General features: G+C 44.3%; 1 protein-coding gene across 6 annotated transcripts in view; it reads left to right on the plus strand.

Moving 5' to 3' along the window:
- The window catches only part of Sipa1l1 (signal-induced proliferation-associated 1 like 1), a 279045-nt gene that overhangs the window by 82279 nt on the left and 177325 nt on the right, over nucleotides 1-19441 (plus strand). The window contains exon 4 of one of the 6 annotated variants that reach the window (NM_001389245.1): nucleotides 9570-9636. The exons of the other annotated variants lie outside the window; for them this stretch is intronic. The gene's annotated coding sequence lies outside the window, so the exon portion shown is untranslated. The remainder of the gene's footprint in view (nucleotides 1-9569; nucleotides 9637-19441) is intronic. 6 annotated transcript variants of the gene reach the window in all.

Here is a 19441-nt window from a genome sequence, read left to right on the forward strand (position 1 = left end):
GCTCTAGAAGCCAAGTAGAGGCTGACAGACATGGAGAATGTCGTATTCTGTCCATTCATAGGCATTTGCAGATTAGCCATTAGTATTTGAATGGAATCTTCTACTAAAGAAGCAGCACTTTACCAAGCGTTGGCCCTTGTTTCTTAGCCTCAGAACCTTTTAACTTCTCTGGCTTTTATTTATCAAGGAATCTTGCAGATGTCTACATGGGGTATGCAGGGTGAACTCCAAGGAGGGTTACCATAGAGAAGGACATCGATGTGATAGACTTGCATCAGAGAAGAGCTGTGAGCGTGGAGGCCTGGAGTGTGGGAGTTAGTCCTACGTGTGGTGCATCAGTTGCTTCTTCAATGTAAAAATACAACCCTTACCTCAGAGGGAGTGAGACAGTTTATTCTGGGCAAAATATGAGTGACTGTGGCCTGGGGACACAGATTCAGGTCACCCCAGACACTGTTCCAATGTATTAAGAGTTTAATGCAGTTTGTAGTAAGAGAAAAAGAGAGTTAGACAGCAAGGCCTTTTCATTTATGTGGGTGGAGATAGCAGGCTGGCGGGCCTCTGCTCCAGGTCTCAGATGCTATCTAATGATATTTTTAGGTTGATGGAAGCTAGGGGTCTCTTACTGCATTTCCGAGGGGTTTACCTAATAGTCACAAGAATGTTAGGTCAGGTACAGGGGCAGACAATGGATGACTGTCAGGGGACTAAGGTAGCCCAAGATCATTTTGACCCCTATCTCTTCACAGTTAGCTAATCACCTTGGTAGTATGTTTAGCAGAGGTGTGTCTTTTTTTTTTTTCTTTTTTAACTTTCCATGACTTTGTTTGCCTCTCTATTGTTCTCCTGCTATGAAATAGGTGCAGCTCTTTACAGGAAGTAGGAGAAGCAGAGGTTTCTGTGGTCTCTGCTCCGACCACACTTACCCTAGCAAGGTCAGGCTTTTGTTAGCATTGAGATTTAAGCTCACGCAGTAAATGTTGCCCAGAACCCCAGGTCTTACATAGTTAATTACATTGCCCTGTGTTGTTCAGGCCTAACTATTATGGTAGAGTAGAGCTGTGAGTGGTGCTGGTCTCCAAAGTTAGTCTCATGCTCCTTCTGTAAGAAATGCCCAGAGAGGTGGCCCTTGAATTAGGCCCAGTAGGAAAGATGAACTTTGGAATTAGAGAGGACTTCATGAACAGGGGCTATGCAAGGGAGGCCGGAACTGCTCTGTAGAGGTTGGGTTCGGGCGTGTGTGAGGGAAGGGCGTGTGAAGGGCAGAGGAGAGAGCTGAGCCCTGAGACTGGAACTGAGCCCTGCTGAAGAATTTGGATCCTCTTTCTGTGGGTATTGAGAAACTTTGGCAGTTTTTCAGACCGATAAGGTATCTTTTTGTTTTAAAAATTCTTTAAAAGACAAGCCAAAGTTAAAATTCGTGCAGCTTTTAATCCCAGTGCAAGGGAGGTAGAGACAGGAGAACCTCTGTGAGTTCAGGCCTCAACCTGATCTGCATGGTGAAGTTAAGAAAAGAAGTGCAGGGGGAAGGAAGTGAAAAGGGAGTGTGTGGTGAGCGAGCTGCAGCCTGGTGCTGGCGCGTCTTTAGTCTGTGTTCTGTGGGCTAGAGCTCTGATGGAACTTGTGTGGTGATCAAGGCTCAGGGCCACTAGAAACACAGGGCTGTAGGGAAGCCGCAGCCCTGTGTGGTGCTTGTTTGTGAGCCTGCCTGAGGTCTGAAGTCTACAAAGTGAGTTTTCTTCATGAGACATGTGACCAGCCAGGCAATTTAGGTGGGACTTCGTGTGGCCTTACTTCCAGAAAAGAGCCAGCTCTCCTGATCACCTCCGTCATTTATTATTGCCCAGAAATTCCTAAGGGCCCTGGTTGAACCTTTACCCGTGTATGCTATTTATAAAAACAGAGCATTCTACTTGCTTTACCAAGGAAATAAAAAAGTAAATCTCTTAGCACCAAGGTGAGGAGACAGTTTGTTGTCAGGTGGTTAGCACTGGTTTTGAAGCAAGCATATCGTCTGCTGCTTGAGTCTAGAAGTGGTGCATAGGAGGGCACCGCCCGACTGAGATTGACTCCTGCAAGCAGGTTTAGTCCGTTCTGTTCATTACTTCCTGTGAGTGAATCTCTAGTACCCGGGAAACAGTGAGGACCGTGCCTTCTGGATGGACAGATGCTGGGCAAGTCCTAGGACAGCACTCCTGTCCCCCAGGAGTAGTATTGTCAAGGGTGAAAAAGCTGGTAAGCTGCCTTTTGGGCTTTAGTCAGTCGTGAAAACTTTAAAATGCCTTGGTCAGATTCATTGTTTCTGTGTCAGTTCCTTTAGACCAAACAATCAAATAGAAGTAACTGAAAACCATCACATCTCATGGACTGACTTAAACATGCAAAGCATGTAGTATAATTCTCTTCCTTTGCTTTTAAAAGGGTCAAGATCCCAAATTAACATACTTCCTTCTACGCCAAGATTTCAGTTCCTTGACTCTAAGCCCAGAGGATAGATGGAAATCCAAGGAGGTTTGCCAAAGCATTGAGCAGCAATGAGATTTCTTCTCTGGCAGCTTGGAATTTTTCTAATTCCAGTAATTAATTATAAAAAAGTATTATTTTGTTAACATTTAGTAAAGAATTTTAATAAGTGGATACGTTTTGTATAAATATTAAAGTTTTTTTTTCCTCCTTGACAGACAAATGGGAACATTTGAAAGTGTCTCTAAAGGTTTTCTGTCCCTCACAGAGCCTGCACTTCTGTGACTCTCATGTGTTTCGGAACCACTGTGGTGGAGCAAAGTCTTGTTTTTCACCGGTGGCTGCTGGAGGAACTGGACCCTCTCAGTGTTGCTTAAGTTGGGACAGGTTCTATTAGAACGTGGACATAAATTTTGTGCTTAGTGTTCTTGAATTTAACTCCTCAGATTCTGTTTTTAGACCCTTGAGACAGTTCTGTGTTGTTTGTCTCTCAAGATATGTAGCACTTTACAGTTTTGTTTTGCTATTTTAAAATTTATTTAAACAACATTGCCTAAAACCTCCTATTCTGTGTGTGTGTGTGTGTGTGTGTGTGTGTGTATGCGTGTGTGCGTGTGCGCGTGTGCGCATGTGCATGTGCCATGGGCATGTGCTTGGAGGACAGAGGATAGGAATTTTTTTTTTTTTTTTTTTTATACCATGTGGGTTTCAGGGATCAAACGCAGGTTGCTGTACTTGGTGACAAGTGTCTTTACCTGCTGAGCTGTCTCGCTGGGTCCTAGTTCTACTTTTGTAAGTTTTAGTTTAATATCCAGTGTGTAGAAGCCAGTGGATAATGTAAGACAAGACAATATGCCAGGCAGCCTGGTATCTTTCTGGGTTTGGGTGCAGCGTTGGCAGAAGCTCTGGCACTAGTTCCTGTCTGTAGTGCATTAGCCATGGTAGCTCATGTTCCTGAAAACGATACCCATTGCCAACTGTTAGGTACCAGAGTCTTTATAGAGTCGAGCTACTGTTCTCCCCAGCTCTCTGTGGACACAAGGACACCTTCATTTACTTCAGTGGGGCCAGGATAAGATTCTAATCAAATTGACATTCATTCTGAGAAAGTCAGTGTGACATTCAGTCCAGTCCTCAGGACTGTAGGGCATTTAGAATCAGAGGATCATTGGAAGGAAGAAGCACAAAGCATGGTCTTCAGGGTAGTCCTGAGACAGGAGATGGGTATCCCTTAGAGAGCCTGGGACTGGCTCCCAGTCCTGATTCCCAGGTTATATTTCTTTTGCTCCCCCCACCTCCCCCATCTTGGGAGGTTGGGCAACATTTGTTCTTTGTAAATAGCTTGCACTCTGAACATAACTGTGAGAACAAGTCTGTGTTCTCCTTTGCTTGAGCTTTGGGTAGTATTGATGTTGGGCCCCCAAGCGGGGGCTGGGGGGATCCCTCCACTGCCTTCAGCACACTAAGAGACTTGGTTGAACATCTTTCTCTTAATTAGTAAATTCAAAATTGAGTGGGTACTTTTAACTTGGGTGTCAGTAGGTGAACGAACTACTATTGTGTTAACATGTGACTTCCTGTATTCCTCACTAGAGATTCTCTGTTGCCCTAGGCCAGGGTTAGTGTAAGGATTAGAAGCAACACTTCCCCTTTAGAGACTAGGATATCTATTGAATGTCTGTTGCATAGGTTAGGGAAGCTTAGTGGCCCTGGCTTCAGATAGTGATTACTCAGAGTGAAACTCAATCTTGTTTCTTCATTGGGAATTTTAATTTGAACCAAAGTTTGATTTTAGCCTTGCAGAATTTCTGTGTTTTGGTGTGATTTGGGAAAGTCTGGAGCTCTCTCAGCCTGAGTAACTCCACCCTCTGCCTTGTTTACTCTCTCCAGGCATGGAGGCAGCTGGTTGAAGTAGGTAGGTGTTTTTCCTGTCACCGTCCTCTCCCTTACTTCTCTGAGAGGCTTTCTCATCCTAACCATCTTGTTCAGCTTGACTAGCAGGCCAGTGAGCTCCTGGAAACCCACTTTCCCCTGAGTGTGGCACCAGGGTTACAAGTTCATACTACCCTGCATTTTAGGTTTGTCCTGGGGAGCCCAACTCAGATCCACATGCTCACAAAGCTGGCAAGACTTCACCCACTTGAGCATCTTCTTGCTGGTGTTTAATGATTAAAGTGCCTATATGCAGGACTTGGGAGGTAGAGACAGGAGAAGCTCTGTGAATTCTCACCAGATTGGCCTACAGAGCGAGTTCGAGGACAGCCCAGGCAACACAGAGAAACCCTATCTTGGTGTTGGTGGTGGGGGTTTTAAAAGTGCCTACTTGCTCTCAGTGTTTGGTGCTTCTGATTTTTATACTCTGGTTCTAAAGCTCTCCATCAGGTTTATTAACAGTTAATTAATTGGCAGATATTCTTATTTGAAATGTTGCTGGAAAATGCATCTTCTCTTCTAGTTTACATCAAATAAATTCACAATACAGGTCTTACTGCCAGCTGTGACAGCTGCTTTCTTTTGCTTGTTTGTTTTAAAAGAATTTGTTCTTGTGATGGGAAGATAAGTAACAGAAGCTAGTTTTATTTTATTTTTTATGTGTAGGAGTGTTTCACCTGCTCATATGTGTCTGCGTGTGTTAAGCATGCCTGTGTTCCAGGACGCCGAAAGGAGGAATTATATCTCCTGGAACTGAAGTTACAGACAGTTGTGAGCTGCCATGTGGAACCCAGGTCCTCTGGAAGAACAGCCAGTGTTCTTAACTGCTAAGCCATTTCTCCAACCCTACAAGCTGCCTTTAACTAACTAGGGGAAGGACGAAGGGACAGCACTGTGGCTGGTGTCTGACTTTGCTTTCCTGTGAATGTTTGTGTTTTCTAGTAGCAAAGTTGGAAGGAATCTCATGGTCCTTCTTTTGATGTTTAGTTATGTCCTTGAATATTTTCCATCCATTTAAGTAATTTCTGGAATACTATTTTGAATTTCTTTGTAATACTGCACCTTGTTTTAGACTAATTTGTCTGATGTGTCATAGACAGAGCTTCTCTGTATTTATTTTGCATGTGCATTTAATAGAAATGTTTGTAATTACCTAAAATAAGAGTTACTGGGTCAGAGCACTGGGATGGCTTCTGCTTCAAAATATCCCCTCTTGATTCACTAGGGATAGAACTTACTGCCTTTCCTCCTGTTCCTTTGAAAAACCATTTGAGTACACTCACTTACTGAACTGACCCTGCAGAAGAGGAAGAGTGGATGTCTTCAGAAAACCTCACAGGACAGCAGTTCGTGGCCTGTGATCTAAGGACACTGAGCAGAAGCTGGGAATGGACAGAGTTCCTTGTGTTAACCTCAGTTGTACTGCAGTAAAAGGATGACGCCACAGGAAAGAATTCTTACAGTCACATTATTGAGATGTTTAGAGCTGGACCAAGGTCGTATCTGTCCTGCTGTATCATCTGTGCCTTGCCTTCAGGTTACCCTGGGGAGTGGAGTGGTGATGTCCTTGGAGTTTTCAGTGCTGTTTAGGCTACATTTAAGAATGGTAGCAAGTGCTTTGCTCAGCGTTCTGATGAACTCTGCCATTGTGGCAGCGCAGCTGTGGTGTTTAATGTCACTGTGGAGTACTTTCCCTTCTTTCCTAGCGGCTGTGGGGAGTTAAAGCAGCATTTAAGGCTTCTCTGTTAGCGTGTCATGCAGAGTGTTTACTTCTCCATCTATAGTCACTGGACGTCAAGTCCACATCTCCCTTGGGTTTGCGGTGTCTGTCTCGTGACAAGGAGTGATATGCAGTGTGTGTGTGTGTGTGTGTGTGCGTGTGCGTGTGTGTGCGCGTGCGCCCTGGCTCAGGCCATGTAGAACCCCTGCGAAGGAGGGCTGTGCAGGTAGGTTCTGTGCTCATGGACGGAGTGACTGAGGACACCCACTACCTGTGCCGGGTACAGTCTGTCGTGTCTTCCTTCCCTTAGTGCTTTTTCTTGGACCTTTGTTGTTCTCGCTCTTGTTCTTTAACACTCACGGCGACAGCCACTGCAGGGACTGTCACTTAGTTTCTGTGGACCACTTTGACTGCTAAGGTCTCAGCGTGTGTGGGCCTACACCTGATCTTCTGAATGAAATACTGTTCTCTTAGAAACAGTGGTAGCTTCCTGGTGATTTGTACTGTGTCAAAGGGTGATTGAGACTCTTACATGAAAGCCTCACATGAAAGTCCAAGTACATGCTAAGCTTCTAGCTGCTGACATGTGATGTCTATGTAAAACTTAGCTCTCATCTCAAAGGAAGGAAGGAAGGAAGGAAGGAAGGAAGGAAGGAAGGAAGGAAGGAAGGAAGAGAGTTTATTCTCAAGCTAAATCTCAATAGCTGTGGTCAGGATGTAGATTTGGGTCACCCAGAATAACATGTTCTCATGTGGAAACATTCATAAAGTTCATGTAGCCACAGAAAAGCAAGCCGTAAATTCAGGCACCTTTTCAAATACACTGGTAGGAACATCGGGGTAGGCAGGTCCCAGCAAGCAGGGGCAGTTTTACTCTAGGCCTCTCTAGGGTGCTGTGTAACGAACAGCACTCTCAGCTTGTGAGCAGTCTATCAGTAGATTCTAAGAGTCTTATGCGATAGTTACGAGGATGCTTTGTAAGATAGGTAAATAGTTTTCTTAAAATTTTTTTCTTTTAGATTTATTTATTTATATGAGTACACTGTAGCTGTCTTCAGACACACCAGAAGAGGGCATCAGATCCCATTACAGATGGTTGTGAGCCACCATGTGGTTGTGGGATTTGAACTCAGGACCTCAGGAAGAGCAGTTAGTACTCTTAACCACTGAGCCATCTCTCCAGCCCAGGTGAATAGTTGTTAAGAGAACCAAAACCAGACCAAGATAACTTGGTTCTGGATCTACAGTTCCCTACAGTCAGTTCAGCCATGTATGTAGAGTCTTCAACATAGGTGTGGCTTTTCCTGGGAACTTCAGATCACAGTGATTAGAATGATTATAGCACAGGTCTACTTGTAGTTTCTGTTTGTGCATTGCTCATTGTCACTTGGTGACCTGGTTGCAGGAAGTGGCCACACTGCTGTTTGAAGCTCAGGCTGGGTGTGTACCTGTGTTGTGGGGGGTCTTTGTTGAATGTAGCCTTCTTCTGGGACTTGGCGTCTGATATCAGCTACCTTCTCTGGTTATTACTTGGCTAATCCAGTCAGCTGCTTAACCTGTGATTCCTGTCTTTGGCTGCCCCATCAAACCTGAGCCACAAAGCCCTCAGGGCTAGCTGTGATCTGAGGCACTGGCTCCTTTAAAATGCCTTGCTATAACACTGGATCCCTGAAAGCCCTCAGACCCACAGACAAGTACACCAGGGATTGTCAAAGTTGGGATTTCTGAAATGGGTCGAATGATTTGATTTGGGGAAATTGAAAAGGTTTTAGGAAGTTGTTTCCGTGAACCGAAGCCAAGGCCTTTCTTGATAGCCGACCTTTAAATTTCATTGTTTCAAGAAAGGCAGAGTAGAGGCAGCTGCTTCAGCAGGATGTTTGCTGCAGTCAGAGCGCTGGTTGGCTGGTGCAGAACAGCAGGGGTCCTTCCTGTAGCTGATGTCTGAGGGCCAGGGAACTGCTGATGTTTTGATTTAGGATCAGTTGTACACAAAGCAAGACTATATGGAAGGCTGGAGCAGGAAACAGACTCCTTCCCCGGTTCTAGTTCTCCAGTTCAGTGAGGGTTGGCAGAACAACTCCACAGCCCGCCTGGCTCCTGTTGTCTCTGTGAACAAGTGAAAGGACTTGGCTCTTCTTTAGGAAGATTAATGGAGCCTCGAGCAGAATTCTATCCTAACTCCCTTCTGAGCTCCTTGGAGCTGAAGTCACCATTTTCCCTTTAGTTTGGAATCCTCTGGCAGATATGGACAAGCCGGTTCCAAGGCTCTGGCGACTCCACCGCGTGCAGTGTCTCAGATCACTCAGTCCCAGCAGGCGTGCAGCAGTATCTGGAGCCCTGGAACCACAGGGGACCCTCTTTGGTGGGTCGGACACAGCCCTAGATATTAAGGAGATCAAAGATGTATATAAAGATGACCTTAATACAGCTTAGGAGGAAATGGCCCAACAGAGCTGTACATAATGTACCACAGGATGGATTAGATGGGATTAACAGAAGCGATGTGCAGATAAAAGGGAAGAAGGCAGGCATCTCCAGAAGCAGAATTGTTCTTTAATCAGAACGACTGAGGGTTGGAGTCACTCCCCTGAAGGTAGACTGTGCATGTGGCTTGAGGTCTTAGGAACTATATAGGATGGGAAAGGAGGAGCGTTGGCGTCAGTTCCCCTGTAGTCTGGAAGTAGTAGATGCCAGTGGGCCTGGTGTGTGGGTCTCCTTATCAGAAGCTTCTTTCTCTAGGTGTTACCAGTCAAGTCAACTTCCGATGGGAGCATCTCTGTCCACCCTTCACCAAGGACTCATCTCAACAGAGAAGACTTTAGCCTGTTGAGAACTATCCTCTGAGAAAGTGGGTTAGAGCCACTATGCACAGATAGCAGGTGTCTTTAATCACTGCACGTGGGAAACAAAAGCAGGCAGATCAAGTTCAAGGCCAGCCTGACCTGAGCTCTAAGTCAGCCAGGACTTCATTGTCAAACCCTGTCTTCCAAAAAAAGAGGAGGGAGGAGGAAGGTGAGGAAGAAGGGGAAGGTGGTTGAGGCAGAGGCACTGGTGGAGTGAATCATATGTTGATAACCCAAAGAGCAGAGCGATGAAAGTGAAGTCGAGGGTGAAACTTCTGGTCAGAAACAAAATGGTCAATCTGCACTATGTTGAAAACTGAGCCCAGACACAGCACAATGGGGCTTGGTGTCACCCTGGCTGGTCCCGTTCATCTGCCTTTTTCCTTGAAGGTTCAGAATCCTGTGCTGAGAGATAGGTCATGCAGTCCGGGTGACTCCTGCATGTTGCCCCGGAGACTCTCCCAGGAATCACCCTTGTTGTCACAGTAACTAACATTTGACAAGACCTACAGAAAACTTGCTAGATCCTTCCTGGTTCTCATGCAGAGAGGGAGACAGACTGCCCTCTTCTTCTCAGCCCTGATGCTAAATCCGTGCTTTTGTCTGTACAGGTACCTTTCAGATGGTTGCTGGCTGCTCAGAAAACTGCTGTAGGGAAACTGCAAGTAGTACCAGGAGGTAGGCCGGGCTCTGGTGCCTCTGGGCTGTTGCCTGGAAGTTGCTTACTTTGCTCTTTGCGGTGTTTGCCTGTGTGTCCTTATTTGATTGAGTGAGTGGTTGGCAGTAATGGTTGATCCCGAGGGGTTGCTTCTGTTCTATTTCCTCCTCCTTACAGTACTTGGAGAGGAAAGGGAAGAGCTGGTGCTAGTTTAAAGCTTTAGCTTCTCTAGGCCTCCATGTTGTTGAACTCCTAATTGGTATTGTCGTTACTACATTTGCTTCTTGTATGTTATAGATTTGGAGAATTCCAAACCCTTATTGAGAAACTCATGCTGACAGTAATAACCATAGTGGCCATTATCACTTGACGTGTGCTCAGGCTTTACTAAGCATGCCATTCCAGTTTTACTCTAAAATAACGTTTGTTTGTCATGAGTATTTTCTGTCTGTAGTGTTGCTGTTGGCCTGACATCCTATCTGCTCTGATCAAACCTTCTCCATTTACTGCTGATGCTGCTTAGAAATCATGCATTTCTTTTCTCTTTGTACTGCATAAGGGGAAAAAGGACATTATTTTATTTTACATGTGGTACCATTTACTAAGTGGCAGTTCAGTCTAAGCAGCTTCTAGCAGTCTCCTGAGACAGTTAGATGCTTCTACTCATCTGTAAAACACAAGTCAGGCTTTGCATAGTCACAGTCAGGGACTACGAAGTCCAGGTGAGGGTATGGGAGCATAGTGACAGATTAGTCATGAAGAACTTGGAGTGGATGTGACTGTTCAGAGTGGGGAGGCAGTTTAGAGGGGATAGTGCTTGCTCCAATGTATGTGTGGCTCTGGGTCGATCACCCCCCTAATTTATTGTTGTAAGTTGTTGACATCTGTATATTAAAAATACTGCTTTGTCAGTCTCATGTCCTAAACACTACAGTGGACAGCCCTGTGTTCCATTCTGGTCTGCGCAGCACTTGGGGAGGGTGGTGTGTGTGAATCTTAACTCAATAGCATGTCTAGACAGCACCAAATGTGTAATTATGTAAAGTCACAGCTAAAGAATCCTGGCCGAACAACTTTAATAATTATGGGCAACTTTGACATTTTTTTTGTTACTTTGTATCCTTACAGTGTTAGCCTATTATTGTAGAAGAGTTATTTTTAGACAAGACAGAATGTGTAAGATGTGTTATGAATCTAGTTATTAAAGTAAAATATATCTTTCTTCCAAACAACCTTACATTCTTGGTTTGTAGAACTGAGTAAAGTTGAGTAAGAACCATCCCTACCTGCACTGTGGATGAGAAGTCACTCTTTTGAAACCATCATGATCGGATGCCACAACTGCCGTCTCCACCAAGTTTCTTCTCAGTGGAGACTGGCTGACAGTGCAAAGTACACTGCTTTAAACACAGCTCAGACTGCCTGGTTCTATCCATCTAAGCTCCATTTTCTGTCTTCCTCATGTAGTCTAGGCAGTCTGCTCTCTCCTCCAGCTTTTAGTCCTTAGTTCTTCACAGGAGAGAGGGGCCAGCATCCCTTCCTCTGTCATGCTGTCCTCCCTCCAGCACAGTGTAATTGCATTATCAAGTTATGGCTTCCTTAAATGTCGTTGGATACACAGTCTCTTCTCTAGAAATAGAGGTTTAACATCCATCTCTTCCAACAGTGCCTTGTACAGTGTGTCCTGTGCGGGTGTGGGTACCTGTCTCTCTGTAACACAGAGTGTCATTAGATGACATAGTTTTTAATATGGTAACTTTTTCACTCATTGCTAACTGATTTTGTGTCTTTAGAAGCCTGTTGTCCTGAATATGTTCTGTTTTCTTCTGATACCATTTTGTCCCACAGACATCCTGCAGTGTTTCATTTTGGAAACTTCATGGTTTAGACTTTGTTGCTGACTTGACTGACGTTTATCAGAAGCTTTGTTGTTGACTGTTACTTAGTCCAGCAAAAGGTGTTCACACATCGTTTTATAGGTGAGGATTTGAAGCACTCTGAGAATTTGGGCCCTTTCTAGTGATGGGGTTAAAGATACATTAGGTTACAATCTCTATCTAGTGCTTGGTTGAAAACCTTATTTTAGGCATGCCTCCCTTAACAAAACAATATCGCCATTGCAAATTGGGTGAACTTTTGGTAACTGGGCTCCCTTCCTACCAGCAAGAGGTAGGAAGTAAGGAACAAGCCAGAAAACTTGGTGTGCATCTGTGCCATCAGGACGCAGTGCTGTAGCTATGCTGACCGGGAGGAGCTAAGAAGTTTACTCATCTTTGAAGAGGCTGAAATGATCTTGGGCGAAGTGCTGCAGCCCTGCGAGCCCAGCCCTTGGTTGGTGGGCTGCACAGGGAGACCCTGCCAGAGCGGCAGTGCTTACTGAAATGGAAAGACTAAATAGATTCTATTATTTAGCCTGCTCTAACTTGATGTTTAATTGCTCTGTCATGGGGTTTTCTCCATGTTACTCCATCGTAGGCATCTGGGCTTTTCAGTATTTGCGTTTTCTCCCCTAATGTTAAAGGAACCAGCAGGTGTGATATGGGAATGAATGTTCTCCAGTCAGCCTTCTGAATTATGGCTTCTCAGTGTCCCCCATAATTACTGAATTTAAACAGGTAACAAATACTCCATTATCCTGACAGTCCAGTTAGTTCCAACATGCTTTAGGGGAGAAGGGGCCTCTCCACATGTTGAGGGCAAGAGTGGATGCCCAAGGTCCTACAATACTTGGGTACTGGAAGACAAACATATCTGGAAGAAAACAGTGGCCTCCAGAGCGAGCATCTCTTCCTTCCTATGCTGTGTCTGTCAGGCTTTAAGGGAAACTCATTTTCACAGGCATACAGTGCTGACAGCTGAGCTTTTCCAAGGATCCTCTAGCCCCGGCTCAGAGCTGGCACTCCCATGCCGCCCACTGAGGGTGTGGCAAGGGTGTTGGGCAGCTCAGGGACTCAACAAAGTAGAATTCTTTCTCAGGAAACATTAGCTTCAGGTGATAACTCTTGGAGAACTGGGACAGTTCCCAGGCCACTCTCCATTTTGCTGGGATAAACAACAGCATTAGTAGAACCTGGTTGGAGGCAGAGGTAATAAAATTCACTGTTCTAATTCCGTCCTCTTAGCAGGCTTCTATTACATTTTGTTTACTTAACCCTGAAATAGTGCCTGAAGTACAGATTTGTATTCATTATCGGCTAAATTAAATGTCTGTTCTCAAGAAGGGCATTTGTTTTGCTTAGTGTTCACCACTTTTGACTTAAATGGGGATTTATAGTCTCAGGCAAGTCGGCCTTTTTTTTTTTTTTAAAGGAGTTATTTTATTTTTAAGTGTGTGTGTGTGTGTGTGTGTGTGTTCGTTCGTTCACACATGCTGTCTATGCAGATTAGAGGCTAGTCCTTTGATCCCCTAGAATTAGAGTTCTAGATGGTTGTGAGCCACCTGATTTGAGTGCTTGTAACCCCTGTGCTATTCCTCTGGCTTCTGACCAGTTAGTTTATAATGAACTGTTTTAGATTGTTCACAAGAACCAAATTTAGAGTCTTATTTTTATTTAGTTGTTCAGTGTTGTTTGTTGTTTTTTTAAGTAGCTCTCCCAGATGGAGAAAGAGAGTCAGGGCTCTGCGCATGCTTGGCAAGCGCTTTAACACTGCGCCGTAGGCTCCCATATTTTGACCACAATCTTGTCTTTTATTGTATTGTCTACAGGAACACTTTCTTTCTGGGACATTTGTTATTGTAACACAACACTAGCAGTTCTCTTCATTGCTATTTCAGTGTCTACACTTAGGCTGTTGCTGGTTGATCTGTGTGGCCCTGGTTGGCCTGGAACTCATTGTATAGACAGACCAGGCTGGCCCTGAATCACAGAGATCCACCAGCTCTGCCTCCGAGTGCTGGTGGTAACAGTGTGGGCCATACCTGGCTGTGGTTTCTGTTTTCAATGTTCTGAGCTCCAGTTTAAATGGGTGTTGTGTTCTAATGACATCATTGTCTTCGTTACACTAACAGGGTAACTGAAAATGTGAAAAAGAGGCCTTTGAATTAGCTCTTTGTTGAAGGTTAGGTTTCCTAAAGTGGTTTACCTAGGTAATAAGAGTAAAAACAGAACGAATTACTTTTAGCCTTTGCACTTATTTGTAATTAAATATATAAACAAAATTACCTTTATTTAATTAAATGTACATACAAAATACTTTGTTTTTCTCTATTGTAAGGATGATTATAGTTTATAATGTATATAGTAAACATTTCTAAGTATAGAAGTAAGGTTTTTTTAAATCAAATTCCTATTGATCATTTAATAATCTCATTGATCACTATCATTGATAGTGGTTATCGATGTTGATAATAACAAGGAATGAAGTAGAAATGTGCACATTTTAGAAATAGTCTCAGAAAGACTTGTTTGTCCCTAGCTTTCTGATTCTCGTTTTCTTGTTCTTGCATTACTTGTTATTTTTTTTTTAAATAGAGAAGTAGGTATGGAAAGAAGATAGTAGGAGTTGAGGGGTGCCTGTGTCAATCTGTCACAGACAGGCAGTAATTCTAGGAGTACCTTCTGAATAGTGCTTTCAAAGTGCTGAGGAATTGGAGTATGTGGTCACCATGAGGGGAGGGGAAGAGGTGTGGGAGCGGAAATCCCGTCTGAGCTGGTTTTCAGAATAAGCATGTGTACTAGACTGAGGATTAGAATCATAGAGCTTCAAATGGTTCTGAGGAATGAGAGCAACTTGACTGATACAGGAGCCCCACTACCTCATGACCAAGGGCAATCCAACATATCCTTTCTTATTCACCAGCCTAGTGACAGATTAGCCCACTGTACCACTATACCATTAAGCCTAGTTGACCTGGTGCCAACCGGAGCATCACCAATAAACACAAGCCTTGACCATGACCAGAGTGGAAAGGACAGTTCTGCTGAATTCAGGTCATGTTTTGTGTCATTGTAAGTCAAACTCTAGAGGCAGGAGCTGTCTGTTTTTAATGTTAGAATTGCACCTGCTGGGTCTGTGCCAGAAATCAGGGTTCGCAGCTGGAGCACAGCTTACTGGTGAGCATGTGGGTGCCTGTCCTGTGCAGAGGGTCTCTCACTCCCTGAGTTGCTTTTTGCCCACTATAACATGCTACTCATACAGCTCCCCATACAGACTTGAAGATTATGTTAACCAGTTTTAATTAAAGCTATAAAGGAGGACTATGGAGTGAACATAATGTCAATAATGCAAACACAGATGAGCTGTAAAAGTTTGGCAGAGCTGAGCCTTCTCCCAGGATAAGCTTATATGAACCACAAAGTTAACCAGAAAGTACATTTTGCCTAAGAAAAATCTAGTGCTGGGCCTAGAGAGATGCTGGCTCAGTAGTTCAGAGCATTTGCTATTCTTGTAAAGGACCTGAATTCAGTTTCTAAACATACATAGACAGCTCACTACCACCTGCAACTGCAGCCCCAAGGGAACTGACTTCTTCTGACAAGGGAGGAACCTCCATTCCCCACCCCCTTAAGAAAAACAAAGAAAAGAGGAAATCCAGGTTTTTTTGTAGAATAACCACTTAGTTGTTGAAGTCACCCAAAGTGTGGTGGGTAGGTAGCTGAGACAGAAAATGAAGACTTTCGGTAGAGTAGTTTACTGATTTTATCTGTTAGGATGGAGGAAGACACAACCTTTAAGGAACATCCTTTAAGGAGTCCCAGGCAGGGACTGTAGATGTGCCTCTTTCTCTGGAGAGTAGGGTAGCATGCAGTTAGGCTTGGTTTGCTCCTGTCAGCAAGACGGTTAATTGCCCACTTGCCCCTGTGAAGTTCTTAAGCAGGGTCCACACCAAGAAGCAGCCACTCCCACTTCAACCCAGCTCCTATGTTTCTTAAGGAATCATTGAGTTACTTTTGTAAAATTTTAGTGTATTATGTACCCATCCCCCAACATGTTATTGGTAGTAATGCTGGGAAACCCAATAGTTTTTCTTTAAAAGGTAGAATTTCCCTCAGAGAATTAAAAATGAGCCTGTAGCCATGGTCAGAAGAGCCATAGTCAGAAGAAGAGGAAGGAGGGAGCATTCTCCGCATCCTTAGGTTCTGGTATTGGAAACCTTTGCAGAGAAAACAAGGGGGAAAAATAGAGCTACTCATAGCTGCTCCATTACAGTAAGAATTTTATCAAATGCTTTGCAAAGTCACAAGTCACTGGGTGTTTCCTGCAGGTGTCGGATGGGGTGGGGTGGTAGTGGTGGTGGTGGTGGTGGTGGTGGTGGTGGTGGTGGTGGTGGTGGTGGTGGTGGTGTGTGTGTGTCTGTGTCTGTGTCCTTGAAAAGGCGGAAGGGTAGACTGAAGGAAGGCAAGCTGAGGGCAGCATCTATACCACCCTTTTAGTGTTTATACTGGTTTTGCTTGAAAAAGTAACCATTAATTCAGTAGTAAGTCCTTTATAGGAGTGGAAGGCTTTTGTGGATGTGGAAACACAGTTTGACAGACTGCAGAGACATGGCGTAGGAACCAATTTTACAGTGTTTTGAGCATGATAAGATCTTGTTAGTTTAATGGTGGAGTTGCAAGCTCTCCCTTTGGTCTCATCACGGGGTTGAAAACATCAGATCTACTCTGAGTGACTACTGTAGAAATGGGAGTTGGTTTCTGTCCCACCTTGGAGGCAGGCTGCATGGTGTGCTTGGGCATGAGTGTGCCTTCTGTTGAGGAAGCAGAGGAGTTGTGAAGTCCCTGGAGACAAAGGTGGGCTGGATTGTAGTGGTTAGAGAGAGATGTCTCTGAGCTCCTGCATCTGGTTTCCTGCCTCTAACACTAGCACCTCACAAGGAAACCAGGCTCCCAGGGAAGTGGCATCTGGCGACACTGGTGACTTGCTCTTCAGCAGCCTGGCTTTGTGGGTGAGCAGCCAGCTCTGTTAAAAAAAAAAAAAAAAAAAAAAGATCTGAAGGTATCTTTTAAAGTATTTCATAAGTCAGCTTTGCTCAAAAAACACTTTGTTTTTTCTCATTAACCCTAGAAACGGGTTTCTGTATCAAGTGTTTGTCTCACTCATAAAGAGGTTGCTGTTAATTTGATACATTTCATGTTGTTTTTAAAAACTGAACATGAAGTAAAGTTGCCTGTTTCCCTTGATGCACATGCAGTCAGTGACATGTATGATTGTCACGCAGTTTCCCCACCCCCCCGCAGCTGCTGATCCCTTTTTTCCCATTAGGAGGTTTCATTCATATGGATCATTGATGAAAGTGAATTTCTTTGTTCAGTATAATGTGCGAGAGTCGTGCGAGAGTCGTGCGAGAGTCTTGTGAGAGGTGAGCTTGTTGCTTTCTCCAAGCCGTAGAATCCCATGTTGTGTGCTGTGCTGAGGTGTGCTTGTCCTGGCCCACTGAGGGACATTTGGAGTTGTTACAGTTTTTGACAAATTCCACAAAAATTTATTATGGACATTTGTGCATAAGTCTTTATATAGAGGACTATGTGGTTGGTGTACAGTTGACCTAAGTTGAATTCTTACTGTGTGGGCTCAGATTGGCTTACCTGCTAGAGCTGAAGAGAGGTCCTGTCCCATCCCCCCATGGTTTAGAAGTCAGGTGTGTGCTGCCATGCTCACCTACAGTGACACGTTAGGGTCTGCACCACGCTTACCACGCTCACCTACAGTGACACGTTAGGGTCTGCAGCCACGCTCACCACGCTTACCTACAGTGACACATTAGGTCTGCAGCCCATCCTGCAGGATGGCCACTGCACATCCCACCACAGTGTATGTGACCCCCACCCACTCAGCACCCACTCAGCATCCTTGTGGGCGCTTGGCTCAGCTGGAGTGCTGCCATTTGGGTGTGGTAGAGGACAAGAAATGACGTCTTAGGTCTGTATGTCTGTAGTTCCTTGCTGGCTAATGGGTAAATGCCTACTGTTTGTGCATCCTTTGTTGTAAAGGATATCCTTGGATTTCCATTTGCCCCATACAATTAAAATGGACTTGTTACATTTCTTGGATTAGTCTTCAAAGAACTTCTTTAAAATTCTTATTTTTATTTATTTAGTGTGTGTGGGGGGGTAAGGACATATCTTGGATGTCACAGCTAGCACACAGAGGTCAGGAGGTCAGGGGTTAAGTGTATGGAGTTGGTTCTCTTAGTCCACCTTTACCAGTGTCTGTTCATCAGGTCATTTTAAAAAAAATTCTGAGTGCTTTGTTGTATCTGTGATTTGCAATTTTTTCTAGTGTTTGTTTATTTATTTATTTATTTATTTATTCATTCATTTTAAAGGATTTATTTGTTTATTTAATGTATGAGAGCACACTGTCGCTGTCTTCAGACACCAGAAGAGGGCATTGAATCCCATTACAGATGGTTGGAAGCCACCATGTGGTTCCTGGGAATTGAACTCAGGACCTCTGGAAGAGCAGTCAGTGCTCCTAACTGCTGAGCCATCGCTCCAGTCCTAGTGTTTATTTTTGCATATTTTTGTTTGTTTTTTTATAAAGATAGTCTAATTATATACCTCTGGCTGGCCTGGAACATACTATGTAGAGCAGGCTGAACTCAAATGTAGAGATCAGCCTGCCTCTGCCTCCTAAGAGCTGGGATTAAAGGCGCGATTATAATTTATATGTGTATTTATAAAAATAAAGCCACAACCAGCTATGTTTTTACATACTCTTAATAGTGTCTTTTTGAGAGCAGAAGTTTTAATTTTGAAGAGGTAGGATTTATCTTTTAAAGACTTACATTTTGAGAATAATTTCAGAGACTTTGGCTTGTTCCAAGACTATGAGAGTTTGCCTGTGTATTTTCCTTGGGACTCTTAGTGGTTTTACAGCACACAGTTCGCTGTAAATAACTTATTTGTTTTTAATATCAACATAAGACAGATAAATGTTTCTTTTTCATCTGGGTCTTTTGTCGTTTGTTGAAAAGATGGTTTTTCTTTTGAATTGCCTTTCAATCTGTATGAGTTACTTTTCATTTTGTTACTGGAGCAAAACACCTGAGGAAAGCAACTTTAGGAAAGAAGTGTTTCTTTGGCTCTGTGAGAGGGTGCAGTGTTATTTCCTGGGGGACCAGGCTGACAAAGTAGATGGGAAGTAGGCCCTGCTCTGACACTTCATGGCCCGCCTTTCCCAGTGACCAGACACTCCAGGGAGGCTCCACTTCCTAAAGGTTCCACAACTTTCCAAAGCAATGACACCCGGTGGGGACCAAAAGTTCAGGCATGAGCCTCGGAGAGACATGCATTTTCAGTCCACTGCGGTACGTTCTCTGGAAGTCAGTTAATGCCCTTGTGAGGGTTGGTTCTCAGGCATCCCCTTTATTTTCCAGTCACAAACATGAGACTTTAAATGGGACAGGGTATTTTCTGTGACTGCTCACATTCTGGGCTGAAGAGTAGAGGGACGAGGAAGAGAGCAACAGAGAAAGAGAGAGAGAGAGAGAGAGAGAGAGAGAGAGAGAGAGAGAGAGAGAGTGTGTGTGTGTGTGTGTGTGTGTGTGTGTGTGTTCCTGTTCCTTAAAGCTGTAGATCAGTGTTGTCCCTGACTGCCATGCTTTGAGAGTGCCTCAGCCTGGGAAGAGAAGAAAGAGAAGAGGAGAAACACGGGTCATGGAAATCCCCTCCTTAGCTTTCCAGCCAGAGCTTAGAGCCTGGGCTATCCCAAAAGCCTGGATGTGGGATATGTTCTTCTAAGTGGGCTGCCTTGTCTGGCCTAGTGGGAGAGGATGCACGTAGTGTCGTGGAGATGGACCAGGGTTGGGGTATGCGCAGAGGGCCCTACCTGCTCAGAAGAGGGGGGTGCACTGCGGTATTATAGGAGGGGGTGACTGGGAGG

This window comes from Rattus norvegicus, chromosome 6 (assembly GCF_036323735.1).
Source record: "Rattus norvegicus strain BN/NHsdMcwi chromosome 6, GRCr8, whole genome shotgun sequence".
In the NCBI taxonomy this organism is placed as follows: domain Eukaryota; kingdom Metazoa; phylum Chordata; class Mammalia; order Rodentia; family Muridae; genus Rattus; species Rattus norvegicus.